Raw genomic sequence first — 14607 nt, 5'->3', positions numbered from 1 at the left:
TTATTTTGAAATTTACCGGTTGCTGCTGCAATTCCATCCTAGGCTTATACTCGAGTCAATAAGTTTCCCCAGTTTTTGGTGGAAAAATTAGGTGCCTCGGCTTATATTTGGGTCAGCTACTACTTGTGTATATGTGGTATATTTAACAATAAAACCCAGATTTTATTTATAATTGATTACACAAGTTCAATGTAAATTCTGTTTCTTCTGGATTTGGGTAAAAATTCCATCAATTCAGATAGTGTATGATATAATTCTAAGGTCAGGTGCTGCTTTCTTAATGTTAATGGGCAAATGGCATTATGCACAGCCTCCTTCCACTATTGTTCCCTTGGCTTAGATGTAACTCATTCTGTTGTGGACATCTGTAGCAACGCCAGGGCCTCTGGCCTTCTAGATTATACATTCTGTGCCTTGCAAACCTGCAGTCCTTTTAGCCCTCGTTCTGGAAGCTCTGGTCCTTATAACTGTGTTCCCGTGCTACAGTGAGATGTAGGACTGCCGGGTGACCCATCTGCTTACACATCTCACTTCACTAGGGTCGTGCTTCTGCTCTAGCGACATACTTCCCAGATTTCTCCAGATTGCAGCCTGCAAATAAAGACACAGTGCCCTCTCTTATTTATAGCCCCTTAATTTTTTCTTAGATTTTTGATTCCCCTTCCCTAAGGGCTCATAGCAAGTTATCTCGTTTTTTCTTTTCTCACCTCATCTCCTTCCTCAAGAAACTATTTTTATCTTTCTCTTTATTCCAAAATGGAAAAAAGCAAAACCTGAATAAGTATTGGAACTAACTAGTGTTTATGCTAAAATCACAAGTTTTGATGATATACAGATGTCTACTGTGAAGTTCATCTGCCAAAATTTTGACACATTTATTGCTTTTTATAATCCTGCTCCATGGAGTCAATTTATATCAAAAGCTATTGTTTTATTTAAAAAACTAAAGCATGAGAACAGGGAAAGAAGTCGTGGGTCCGACCAAAATGCTCCTTCTCCAAAAGACCTGAATCAAGTCTCTCTTATCTGAATATAGAAAAGTCAGCCATATATTGGTTTAAGTACACTGGGGAGAAAAGTTTTTGAAAGAAGTTGTAGGATCAACAAAATTCTGTACAATAAAGATTTTCCCCACTCCCACATCTCAGAACGATTGAGTGTAACAATCAAGATCAGCTCCAATGTATTTTAGAAGGTTGTTATCTGTTTCAGGCAATGGAACTGGAGGTAACCATATTCTCCTGCATGCTGTGCGCATTAGAGAGCCCCTTAAGAGAGAAGGTATGTGGAGCCAGGCCTCCACCTACAGAGATGAATGCATGGATTACCCACACACACACACCCCTCTGCCCAAAAAAACTATTTAGGGTTGTAATAGATTGATGACAAAAATGACCATGATTCTTCACATCTTCTTTTATTCATACCTTTATAATATGACTTTAAATTTTCTTTCTGAAAAATAAAATCTTGGAATCTAGACCGACTTGATCGCTTGATTTAACTAGTACAATGTGTTAAAAACAATAGTCCTTGTATTTAATTAAAAACATGTTAGCAGGAAATTGATAATTCATTCCGTGGAACAAAATCAAAGCTTCATATAAAAGATTTGACATACTGATCTTAAATTGTTTCTAAAGACATTTTTGTTTAGAAAAGATAAGCATTTGTTTGATATAGAGAAAATCAGATGTCAAAATCATTTAAATATTCTTTAACCACAATTTACAATGACTTTTTATTTCCTCAGAGTAGGCCACATTTCACAATCTAAACTACACTAGCAGTTAAAATTTTGGCCATACTAACAGTACTATAAGTTTCCTTTTTCCTCCATTTATTTACAATCATGGGTGATTTCCAGTTTTAATCTCACATTTCTCACAAATATCTCTAGAAACTGAGGAGCCATTCCTACATCTAAAGTAATATTCTTCTTTCTGGCCCTCAACACTTCCATCCTTCATTATTCTATCCCACTGTCATGCTACTACTTAGGTCATCCATAACAGTATCCTACCAGTAGGGCTGATGATGTCTACACACTGGTTTGGGATATTTTAGCTTCTATGTCTTGTATTAAAGGTGCCTGTCTCCCAGCAACCAGTACTTCTGGAGCCAATCTTGCAGTTGGTGCCTTATATTTTCAGAAATGGATGGGGTCTTTGGTGAAACGGTGGCATCTCATTCATGTTTACCTTTCAGAATTGACTCACTCTCAAGGCAGTGTTGCACCTAGAGATGAAACTGAGGACTAGCTTACCAGGTGGAGGATCTCACACTGAGAATGACCTTTTCCCTCTACTGTAATAAAGCAGTGAGCCTCTAATCTCTCTTCTTTGGATGACCCTTTCCAAGAGGTACTCCTGTTTCTCATCCAAAAAAAAAAAATCCTCCAAATATAGTCTAGGATACAGTGAATAAAGTACCATGGACCGTGAGAGGAGCAAACAAATCTGTCCTGGATGAAGTAATGTCAGAATGCGCCTTAGAAGCCAAGATAGAGAGCTATCCTCTCGTATACTTTAGACACATCAGGAAAGAACAATGCCTACAAATAAGCCATACTGCGTAAAGTAGGTCAACAAAACAGGATTAGAAAAAGCATGTAAAGGACAAGGACAGTTCACCAAGGGTGACATCGCAATGGCCAATAAACAAATGAAGAAATGCTCACAATCATTAGCCATCTGAGAGATGAAAATGGAAACAACTATGGAACATTGCCTTACATTGACAATGACAACCAAGTTAAAAAACAGAAACTAACTACTACTGGAGAAGCTATAGAGAGATTAGCACCCTCATACACTGCTGGGAGAAGTGTAAATATGCACAACCACTGTAGAAATAACTGTGGCACTACCTCAAACTACTGGGGGTTGAAGTTTGCTATTGTTAGGTGCCACTGAGTTGACTCCAACCGAGAGCTACCCTATGCACAGCAGAATGAAGCACTGTCCCGTCACCCACCCGAGTCACAATGGTTCCTATGCAGAGCCCATTGTTTCAGCCACTGTGTCAACCCATCTCCTTAAAGGCCTTCCTCTGTTATGCTGCCCCTCAACTTTACAAAGCACGATGATCTTCTCCAGGGACTGGTCTCTCCTGACAACATGTCCAAAGTGTGTAAGACTAAGACTCATCAGACTTGCATCTAAAGTATACGCAGTAATACTTCTTTCCAGACAGATTAGTTTGTCCATTTCGCAGCCCAAAGTACTTTCAATATTCTTTTTGAGAACCACTACTCAAAACAATCTTGCTTTTCAAGACTCTAAAGAAGTTTTGTGCAGAAGATTTACCTAATTCAGATTTACCTAATTTGATCCTTTGACTGCTGCTTCCATAAACATTGATTCTGGATCCAAGCAAGATGAAATCTTTGACTACTTCAACCTTTTCTCCATTTAACATGATGTTACTTACCTATTGGTCCAGTTGTGAGGATTTTGGTCTCCTTTACACTGGATTGTAATCCATACTGAAGGCTGGAATCCTTGAAATTCATCAGCAAGTGTTTCAGGTCCTCCTCACATCCAACAAGCAAGGTTGTGTCATATGCAAACGGCAAGTGGCTAATAAGCCTTCCTCCAATCCTGATGCCACACTCTTCTTCACCCTTTTTCATAGACTTCAGCTTCTCTGATGATTTGGTCAGCGTACACATTGAACAAGTATGGTGAGAGGATACAAGCCTGATGCACACCTTTATTAATCTTCAACCATGCAATATTCCCTTATGCTGTTGGAAAAAACTGCCTCTTGATCCAGGTACAATTTCCTCATGAGCACAATGAAGTTTTCTGTAACTCCCATTCTTTTCAAGGTTTGTTTTGATCCATACAGTCAAGTACCTTAGCATAGTCAATAAAGCACAAGCAAACATCACACTGATATTCCCTACTTACTGCCAAGACCCATCTGACAATAACAGTGATATCCCTTTTTCTATATCCTCTTCTGAATTTGGCCTGAACCTCTGTCAGCTCCCTGTAAATGTCTTGCTGCAATCATTGTTGGATAATCTTCAACAAAATTTTACTTGCATGTGATATTAATGATATTGTTCTATAACTTGAGCATTCTGTTGGGTAACTTTCTTTGGAATTTCAATAGATCTAGCAATCCCTCTGCTGGATTTATGTACCCTAAAGAATTGAGTTGTAACACCAACAGACATCTGCACACCCATGTTCAGTTCAGCACTGTTCCCAATAGCAAGAAGATGGAAACAAATTAAATGTTCAGTAGAAAAATAACTAAAGAAACTCTGGTACATACATAATGGAATACTATACATCACTAAGAAACAATGACTAAACCAAGAAGCACCTCAAGACATGAATAGATCTGGAGGACATTTATGCTGAAATTAAATGAAATTAAATTATAAGGAGGAGGAAAAAATAAGATAAAGACTTTCATACCAAAAATGATAGACTTTGGAGACTGCCAAGTGGGAGAAGGCAAGGGAGGAAAATCAAACAATTGCCTGTTAATGAACATTAACTTGAGTGGATGGAAGATAGTCGTCCACAAGAGGGATAAAAGAAATAAAGAAGATGAAAGGTAAACTATTGTGGGGGTGAGAGAGGCACTGATGAGTAGTTTAAACTCTTGAGCATAAAGCTGACGATCTGAAGTAAGCCCCCACCTAAGTTAGTGAATTTGTTTTGTTGAAAGAAAAACTGAAGACGTGAAAGGAGATGTATTGGCTGCAACAATTCACTGGAACACAAAATCGTGAGATGGCAGTTTTGCTTCTTCTATTGTACATTGGTCACTATGAGCTGAAAATGACTCAAGGGCACCTAAATGTAACAACTCAGTAAGCTAAGTTATAAAAACCTCTTAGCCAGCACCAAGCACCACGAGGGAAAGAATCACCGATCATGCGGGCTTAGGATGATAATACTGTAATACAAGTCCAAGTGGCCTAGCCTATCCCACAAAGACACGGTTCTACATACGACTTTTGTGGTTAGTAGGTGAGATCCTAAAAATTTGTGAGTGGCCATCTTAGGTGCAGCACCTGGTCTCCCCCCACGTGGAGCAAAGAAAAGTGCAAACAAATCGAAGATGCACAGCAACAAATTGTCGAAAGGACTAATGAATTACTCAAACCCAAGCTTCCCTGAGCTTGAAACCAGGTGATGCCTGGCAACTACCACCAACTGCTCTGAAAGAATAAACACAGTAGGAAGACCTGGGTAGAGTGGGAGATAAATCCTGCAACACGATGACCTTAACCTGGATCTGAACTCACCCCTGTAGATCAACTTCCAACCAAATAAAGTTCAGCAGGCAGAAGGAGTGGGAAGGAAAGACACAGGAATGGTAAATACAACAAGGAGCAAGGAGCGAGAGTGCTGATAAACTGGGAAGATTACAATCAAACAACGAACAAAACATGTGTGCGTTGTTAAATGGAAAACTAGTTTGCACTGTAAACTACCACCCAAATCACAATAAAAAGTTTAAAAATATTTAAGCATATTACTTCTTAAAAAGAAAGAAAACTCTCTTTATGCAATAACAGATGTATTTCTGGAAGATATGCCACCTATGCTGAAAAGCACTGGAGGTAAACAGGAGCAACAACAGCAGATTTGAGCACCCTAATGATTGTGAAGAGGGCACAAGACCAAGCTGCATTTTGTTCTCTTATACATGGGGTTACCATGAGTCAGGGTTAACTTGTTGTCAACTAACAGCAGCAGTGTGAATACCACTCAATGGCAACTAGCAACAATATAAACCCATTGACCTTCATTCGCTCACCAGTATTTATTAAATTTCTATCTGTGCTTCAAATTATGCTACACACTTAGCAAAGCAATGATCATTGGGAGTTCCCCTCATGAAGCTTAAATTCTCATTTTCTTTCTCGTTTTCACAGATAAGACCACTAAATGTAATTTCAATATGTCTATGTAAGCAATGTCCTTGAAGTCTACAGTCGGACTATCCTCAAGGGCAAAAAGGCATTTGACCTGTGGAGAAATATATACTTCTTGAGCTTGCCTGTAAAGTTTATAATAAATCAAAGATCAGTAACTTTGTGTTCACTGTACACAAGTTTTACTTGGTGTGGTTTATTTCAAGAGGACATACCTGATTGATAAGGTCATACAGGTATAAAAACAATCAATCGTTAAAGAAAAATAGCAATCGATTAAATCATGGGTCATCACATATGGAGAGCTCAGAGTTCAATTCCAAGATGAATCTACTTATGCTCTATCATCTCTGTTGTGTTCTAACAGAACCAAATACCGCCCAGGACTGCCGCACCCACACTTGTCATGTTGGAGCCTTTATCACGTGTCCATCTGTTTCACGGAGGGCTTCCTCTTTCTTCACGGGGCTTCTGCTTTATCGCGCATGCTCTCCTTTTCCATCAACTCCCTCTTCTGAGAACATGACCAAGCACGGGAGTGTCACCATTCTCGCTTGAAAGAAAAGTTCTGGCTGTACTCCTTTAAGACAGATACCTGGGTTCCTCTGGCAGGCCATGGTACTGTCAGTCTGCATCAGGAACACTGGCTGTGCTGAGGTGCCCTTTTTATTGTCCAGCTTTCACATGCGTCTTCTTTACCAACTGACTAATTTAGAATGTATCATTAGTGAAAAGCAAAGGTACTATCCACAAAATAGGCATCAAGGATTGTCTGGCCCATAACAACCCACTGCCATCAGGTGATTCCAACTCACAGTGACCCAATAGGACAGAGTAAAACCTCCCTTTGTGTTTGTGAGACTGTAAATCTTTAGGGAGTAGAAAGCCCCATCTTTCTACCAATGAGCAGCTGGGGGTTCCGAACAACCGACCCTGCAGTTAGCAGCGCAAAACATAATTCACTACATCACAAGGGTTCCTCTAGGCTACATAGATTTATAGTTGGCATATTTCTTCAATAGTTAAATCCCATGAACTTCCACTTGACATGATGAATAGAAAAAGTTAATATTCTCTCCTGTAGAAATATAGGGTATCACCTTTAATTCTGAACAATCTCTACATATATTGAATTGTAGCTATATGTGCTGAATGAGATCTACAGGGACAGGGATGCATTTATACTATCTGTAATATGTACAAACATGCATGATGCATCGATGTATGGATTGTAATAAGAGCTGTAAGAGTCCCCAATAAAATGACCTTTTAATTTTTTTAAAAAGCGAAAATCTTTAGTCAAGATGATGCAATAAGATTTCAAAAAAGAGTAACCAATGTGAGTATTTCCCTGATTTCTCTTTAAATTCAACCTTAGTAATATAAGGGGATTCCCTGCTGGACCCAAATACCTTGCATGTGGTCTTAAGATTCTTCTCATTACAAAAAGTTGAACTGCTATGATATCATGCCTAAAATAAGAATGAAGGAAAGAAAAAATGTTGAATATTTATATAGAGGAAAAGTCTGTCATACAAACATCAAATGAGACTGGCTGAGTGATTTACTGTGAATTAAAAAAAAAATTTAAAAACCAGAGCAAGCAATGGCGCTCAAAAGTCTCCATGAATTGCTTTACATTCTTACAGTTTAAGTGTGAAAAAAAGGTTTCCATTACATATAAGCAAAGGATGCTATTTCTGTTCTCCTGCTCCTCTTCCAGTGTGTGGCCTCCAGAATAAAACTAAAGGACTGGGCAAATCTCTTTATCAAATACACCCCCTTTATTCAATGTGCCCAGTAGTCTACTATTAGTGATTCAGTCATTTGGATGGGAAAAGATTTTATATCTGAATATCCTATGCCCTCTTATAGCCTAACTTCTCACTATTATGATGTCGTTTAGTTATTATTCTTATGAATTAAATTGTGTTCCTTAAAAGTATGTTGGAACTCTAAACTCCTATATGAGTGTATTCTATGGAAAAAATATTCAACTGTACAGGAAGCATTAAAATGAATATACAATTTTTTCATGTTGTTCTTGCTATGTCCTGCAGAGTAGAACTTCCCCATAGGAATTCCTAGGTGATAATATTTCTATCCTTTTGGGAGCAAATATCCAGTTATGTTCTCCTGCAGAACAACTGGGGGGTCCAAGCCACCACCCTCTCAGTGAGTGGCCCAGAACTGAATCACTGCACCCTTAAATGCCTTATGTGTCTGTATGCACAATCTCTAAAAGAAAAAAGTCTTATCATCAAGTTGCAGTACGTAAACATTAGACAATTGGGAACTTTAGGACTTGAATCTAAATGATTTCTTTCAGTATGCATGCAAATTTAATAAAATATAAAGGTGCTACTTACATTTGAATAGAAAATGTTACTTAGAATCTTATCTTACGCCACTTACAAATAAATTACAAATGGATTAAATGTTTATGTGGAAAATTAATTAATCATTTTTAACGTCAAAATATACAGGAAATGCCTTTATAAGTCAGAAGTGAATGAATTTTTTTAAGCTAGAATAAAAGCAGCAGCAAAGCCATAAAGGCAAAGATCGGCATATTTAAAAAGGAAAAATTAAGCAGTTTGGTTTAGCAAAAGATACCACAAATAAGTCACATGATAATCAGTGGTAAAAATTACTATCTACGTGGCCAATAAAATAAGGTTCCTAAAAATTGAGAAGGGAAAAATGGCTATCTAATAAAAAATGGACAAGGGTTTTGTATGGTCAGGCAAGAGGCCAAAATCAGTCAATTGAGATGCTCATCAATAGCCACAAAACCACAGATTTAAAAGTGAGATGTTCTTATGCAGTGTTCAGATTGGCACACATTTATAGGAACAACCACACCCAGTACAGCAAGAGTTTAGAGCAGTGGTTCTCAACCTTCCTCATGCCGTGACCCTTTCATACAGTTCCTCATATTGTGGTGACCCCAACCATAAAATTATTTTCATTGCCACTTCATAACTGTAATTTTGCTACTGTTATGAATTGTAATTTAAATATCTTATATGCAGGATGAAATTTAAAATTGTTACAAATTGAACATAAGTAAAGCATAGTGATTAATCACAAAAGCAATTCTATATTGTGAAATATTTATTTATAATGACAAGTAAATGAAATTTTGTCTTGAAGCATGGTGTAGCATGGGTAAACAGTCTTCGTGCTAGGTACTCATATGTGGGTGTATCTGCACGTGGGCAGACCTGCCTAGAGACGGATAGAGGAGCCGTGTCTCAGTTCCTAAGACCATCAGAAATATGTGTTTTTCGATGGTCTTAGGCAATCCCTGTGAAAGGGTCGTTCCACCCCCAAAGGGGTCACAACCCACAAGTTGAGAACTACTCATTTAGAGAAACAAGCAATCTCTGACTCTGCTGGTGAGAATAAGAATGATTATAACTGTAAGCCAATAATGCCTCTTAATATAAAATATATCCTTAGGATTACCCAGTAAAATATTTCTAGCTATTTATGTTGAAAAAGGGTAGATAAAGAAAAAAAAGAATATACAACATCACAGTACCAAAAATATTGGTTGATGTTGAATCATTTCCAAAGGTAGCTTATGATCAAGAACTGATGATATTGGAAGAAGTACAACTGCACTGTATAAACTGCAGCATTCGTGAAATGTAAATTTCCAAGGCCTAACAGTATATCAATTAAAATGTTTCAATAAGCTGATGCAATGTTTGAAGCACTCACTAGGCTATGACAAAAAAATTGGATGACAGTTTTTGGCTAACCAACTGGAAATCTAACCTAATTCACAGTCATTGAGTCAATTCTGACTCACTACAGGACTACGGCCGCACTATAGGACAAAATAGAGCAGTCCTCTGTCTGAGGATGTAAATTTCACCGGCACAGCATCTTTATCATTCTCCTTTAGAGTGACTAGTGAGTTCAAACTGTTCACCTTGTGGTTATCCGGGCCATCTAGTTACCCAAGCTGCTATCATGGCTTCCAAACTGCCTAGAAAAGATCCAAATGTGTGCCATTCCAAAGCGGGGTGACCCAAAAGAAGGTGGAAATGATTAAACAGTCTTGTTGATATAAATTGCAAATAAAATTTTGCTGAAAACAGTTGCAGCAATACATTAATTGGAAATTTCCATTACTGAGGTCAGATAGAGCTGGACTGATAGCAGAGAACACCAGAAAGATGTTGACTTGTGTTTTATTGACTAGGTAAAGTCATTCCTTCCATTGAAGGATAATACAAACTGGATACTATCGTGAAAGGTGGGAATTCCAGCGTATTTCATTGCGCTCATGTGGAACCCATATGTAGACCACAAAGCAGGTGTAATAACAGAATCAAGGGATACTGTCTAGTAAAGGAAAAGTGTGCAATCGGGTTGGGTCCTTTCACCATACTTGTTCAATCTATATATTTAGCAAATAATTGGACAAAACTTCATGAAGAAGACTGAGGCATCAGGACTGAAGAAGCCTCATTAATAAACTTTGATAAGCAATGACACAAGTTTGCTTGCTAAAAGTAAATAGGACTTGAAACACTTACTGATGAAGACCAAATACTACAGCCTTCGGTATGCATTACAACTCAACATAAAGAAAACAAAAGTCCTTACAATAGACGGCATCATGATAATGGAGAAAATAAGGAAGTTGTTAAGGATTGCATTTTATTTGTATCCACAATCAATGTTCTTGCAAGCAGGACTTAACAAGTCAAAAGACATATTGAGTTGAACAATGAGCAAATGTTCCTGCAATGGGCAAATCTGATGCACAAGAGCTCTTTAAAATACTAAGGATCCCCCTCCCCCGAGAAGAATTTACTTGAGAGGGTGGCACTGAAGCTGCAGCTAAGGGAGAGGGGCATGTCAGATCAGAGCAAATGGGAGCAAATGAAGGGGGAGGAAGAGAGAGTGGAGCACATCCTGGCCCACCAAGCCTGGAGGACAACATCCCCGCTCTGAACAGCCAATGCACAGAGTGGACAATATCGCTGATCCCAGTATGAGACACGCTGTCCCTTGCTGGCCCAGGGCCCTAAGGGGGACAACACTGGAGACTCAGTATCGGGACTGGCCCAGACTGACCCAGTGACACTGAGGCAAACCACTAAAAGCGTGTGGCAGAGCAGAGCAGGAAGCCCCTGAGGGAATACAAAGGACAGACTCTGGTGCCAGAGCGTGGCACTCCATCGGACCTGAGTGAAGGACACGCCTAGAGATCAAAAATCAGATCTTGATCTATTTACATGTTTTTCTTTCTTTTTAAATTGTTTTTCTTTTAATTAATTTATTCTTCTATGGGTAATTGGTTTTCTTTTTTGTTGTCATCGCTGTGTTATTCATCACCTATCTTGCTATGGCTTGATTTTTGGAGCATATTGTTATCTTTACAGATCTATCTAGATAAGATAGACTGGATGAATAGTCTGGAGGAGAAACCAATGGGACCAAGAATTCTGGGGGGACACAGGAGAGGGTGAGTCGGGGGTAAGGAGGTGGTGCTAACCAACCCAGGGACGGGGGAGCAACAAGTGATCCAAAATCAGTGGCAAGGAGGGTTTATGAGGCCTGGTAGCGATTCAGCAAGGGCAATGTAACTGGGAGAAATTACTGAAACCCAAATGAAGGCTGAACATGATAGTGGAACAAGAGGAAAGTAAAAGGAAATAGAGGAAAGAACTAGGTGACAAAGGATATTTATAGAGGTCTAAAGAATGGAATGTACATATGTAAATATATTTATATAAGAGTTTAGGGAAGCAGATCTATGTGCTTATGTTTATAGGTTTAGTATTAAGGCAGCAAATGGACATTGGGCCTCCAGTCAAGCACTTACTCAATGCAAGAACACATTGTTCTATTAAATTGGAATTCCAGGATGCACACCTTCCCGACACGATTACTGAAGAAAAAGGTGAACATAAGCAAATATGGTGAAGAAAACTGATGGTGCCCGGCTACCAAAAGATATAGCGTCTGGGATCTTAAAGGCTTGAAGATAAACAAGCGACCATCTAGCTGAGAAGCATCAAATCCCACATGGAAGAAGCACACTAGCCTGTCTGACTATGAGGTATAGAAGGGATCAGTTATCAGACATCAAAGAACTGAAAATCATATCAGTGGGTGCCCGCTTTACTAACACAATCACTGAAGACAAACGTGTGCTTAAGCAAATGTGGTGAAGAGAGCTAATGGTGCCCAGCTATAAAAAGATGTAGCATCTGGAGTATTAAAGGCTTGAAGATAAACAAGCGGTGAACTAGCTCAGAATCAACAAAGCCCACATGGAAGAAGCACACCAGCCTGTGTGACCACAGGCTGTCAAAGGGATTAGGTATCAAGCATCAAAGAACAAAAAATCATATCATTGTAAATGTGAATAAGTGCAGAGTGGAGACTCAAAGTCCATCGATAGGCAAATGGACATCCCCTTTCTGAAGGGTTGTGGGGAGGAGATGAGCCAGTCCGGGTTCAGGGTAGCAACAATGAAACATATAACTTTCCTCTAGTTCTTAAATGCTTCCTCCCCACCCCCTATCATGATCCCAATTCTACCTTACAAATCTGGCTAGACCAAAGGATGTACATTGGTACAGATAGCAACTGGAAACACAGGGAATACAGGACAGATGACTCCTTCAGGACCAGTGGTGAGAGTGGCGATGCCTGGAGGGTGGAGGGAATGTGGGGTAGAAAGGGGGAACCGATTACAAGAATTTACGTATAGCCTCCTCCCTGGAGGATGGACAGCAGAGAAGAGACGTATCTTTGTTTTCTTCAGCTTCATCCTGTTTGAATATGAGCAATTAATGGTCTGTTCCACAGTTAACTCTCAGCCTCATTTTGGCTGATGATATTGAGCTTTTCCATGCTCTCTCTCACCCTCAAGGCAGCGAGCCCTGGCTTGATCGCATGGCTAGCAGGGTAATAAGACAATTGCAAAAGAAGCTATCTAGTTTCTTGAAACCTACACTTGGAATTTACATGTCATTTATTCTGCCTAATTCTATTCATGAAACCAAGTCACAAGGTCAGGTAAAATTTAAAAAGTAGAGAAACAGATTTCACTTCTTGATGAACATGCTACAAAGAATTTGTGACCATCTGCTATCCATCATGTCATTGTTAAACATTTATGTTTTTTCCTATTTGCTAGTATAAATATTGCTATGAGAAATTTTCTTCTACATAGAACTTTTAATAGTTGTCTTAGGTTCAATTATTCTAAGAATCACTATATCCAAAGTTATGGCTATAGTTAAGGATTTTAATATACATTTCCAAATTTACTTTACATACTAAAATATTCTCTCTTCAAGTAATATACATTCTAGAAGTTTTTTTCCTTACACCTTACTTGAGACAAATCCTTCTTTCTTTTGTATTATGTAGAATCCAGTTTTCACTGTAATATTATCATTGGAATCTATGCTACAAGACAAAACTTTATAGGAACAAATCCTCTGAGTTATCTACTAATGCTATAATATAACTACCTTAAATAGATGGTTTTAACAAACATACACTTACATGATTACAGTTTAGGAGCACAGAAGTCCAAATTTACATGGGCAACTCTAGAAGAAAGCTGTCTCCCTCCATTGGCGCTGTGAGAAGGACCGTATCACCATTCAACATTTGATGACCCAGTTCCCTTGGATATCTCCATGTGTCTTTCCATCAATATTCCCCTGTGTCTAGGAGGTTCACAGCACAGGAACACTGTGTGCAAAGGACACACTCCACCCCCAGCTCTCCTATCATGATGATACTACGGTCCCCATCTCTCTATTCATTTTTTCCCCTCTCTTTTCATCCTTTGTAAGATCTAAGATGTGTTTTCAATTTCATATTCACATGAGAGCAAGATAATGAATAAAGAAGGTGACAGCATAATTGATACATTTGAATTATGGTGTTGGCATAAATATAAAAATCTCCATAGACTCTTAGAAGAGCAAACAATTCTGTCTAGGAGGATGTACAATGTGTTTCTCAGAAAAGATGGTGAGACTTCACCCCGTGCACTTTTGTTATTGTTATTTAAATATATAATAATTTTTTAACAGTTTAAACCATCAATCAAATCCCCAAGTAGTTTACCCTGCATCAATGCCTTGATTTCTCTTTATCCTCTTGTGAACTACTGTCATCTATTTCACCCAGGTCTGTCAACCACAAGCCACTCATCAGACCAAGGATAAAGCTTTCTACTCTAAAGAATACGGCTCTAGGAAAGCACAGGAGCAGTTCTACCTTGTCCTACAGGTCACTAGCAGCAACAGTCAGACCGTTGTTTAATCTTCCCTCCATTGCCGCCCCCCCCACAAGCTCCAAAGTCTGTTCCCTCCAAACCTATGACACAGCCCAGTCGTTGAAACAGCCTAACTGATCATAGACGAATGGAACAGAATAGAAAGCCCAGAAATAAGTTCATCACCTACAGACAACTGATCTTTGACGAAAGGCAAAAGAATATTAAATGGGAAAGAGTCTCTTCAACAAATGGTGCAGGCAAAATTGGATGTCCATCAACAGGTCTCATACCTCAACCTATGTACAAAAACAAACCCACGATAGATCAACGATCTGAATGTAAATCCCAGAAGTATAAAGATTGTCAATGAAATAACAAGGACACACTTAAGGGGCTAAAATGCAGGGCACAGACACGCTATCAAATATAA

Source organism: Echinops telfairi, unplaced genomic scaffold, assembly GCF_000313985.2.
Source record: "Echinops telfairi isolate 266 unplaced genomic scaffold, ASM31398v2 ScPeMD7_3533;HRSCAF=4204_0, whole genome shotgun sequence".
NCBI classification, from domain to species: Eukaryota; Metazoa; Chordata; class Mammalia; order Afrosoricida; family Tenrecidae; genus Echinops; species Echinops telfairi.
This window is presented reverse-complemented; position numbering follows the sequence as displayed.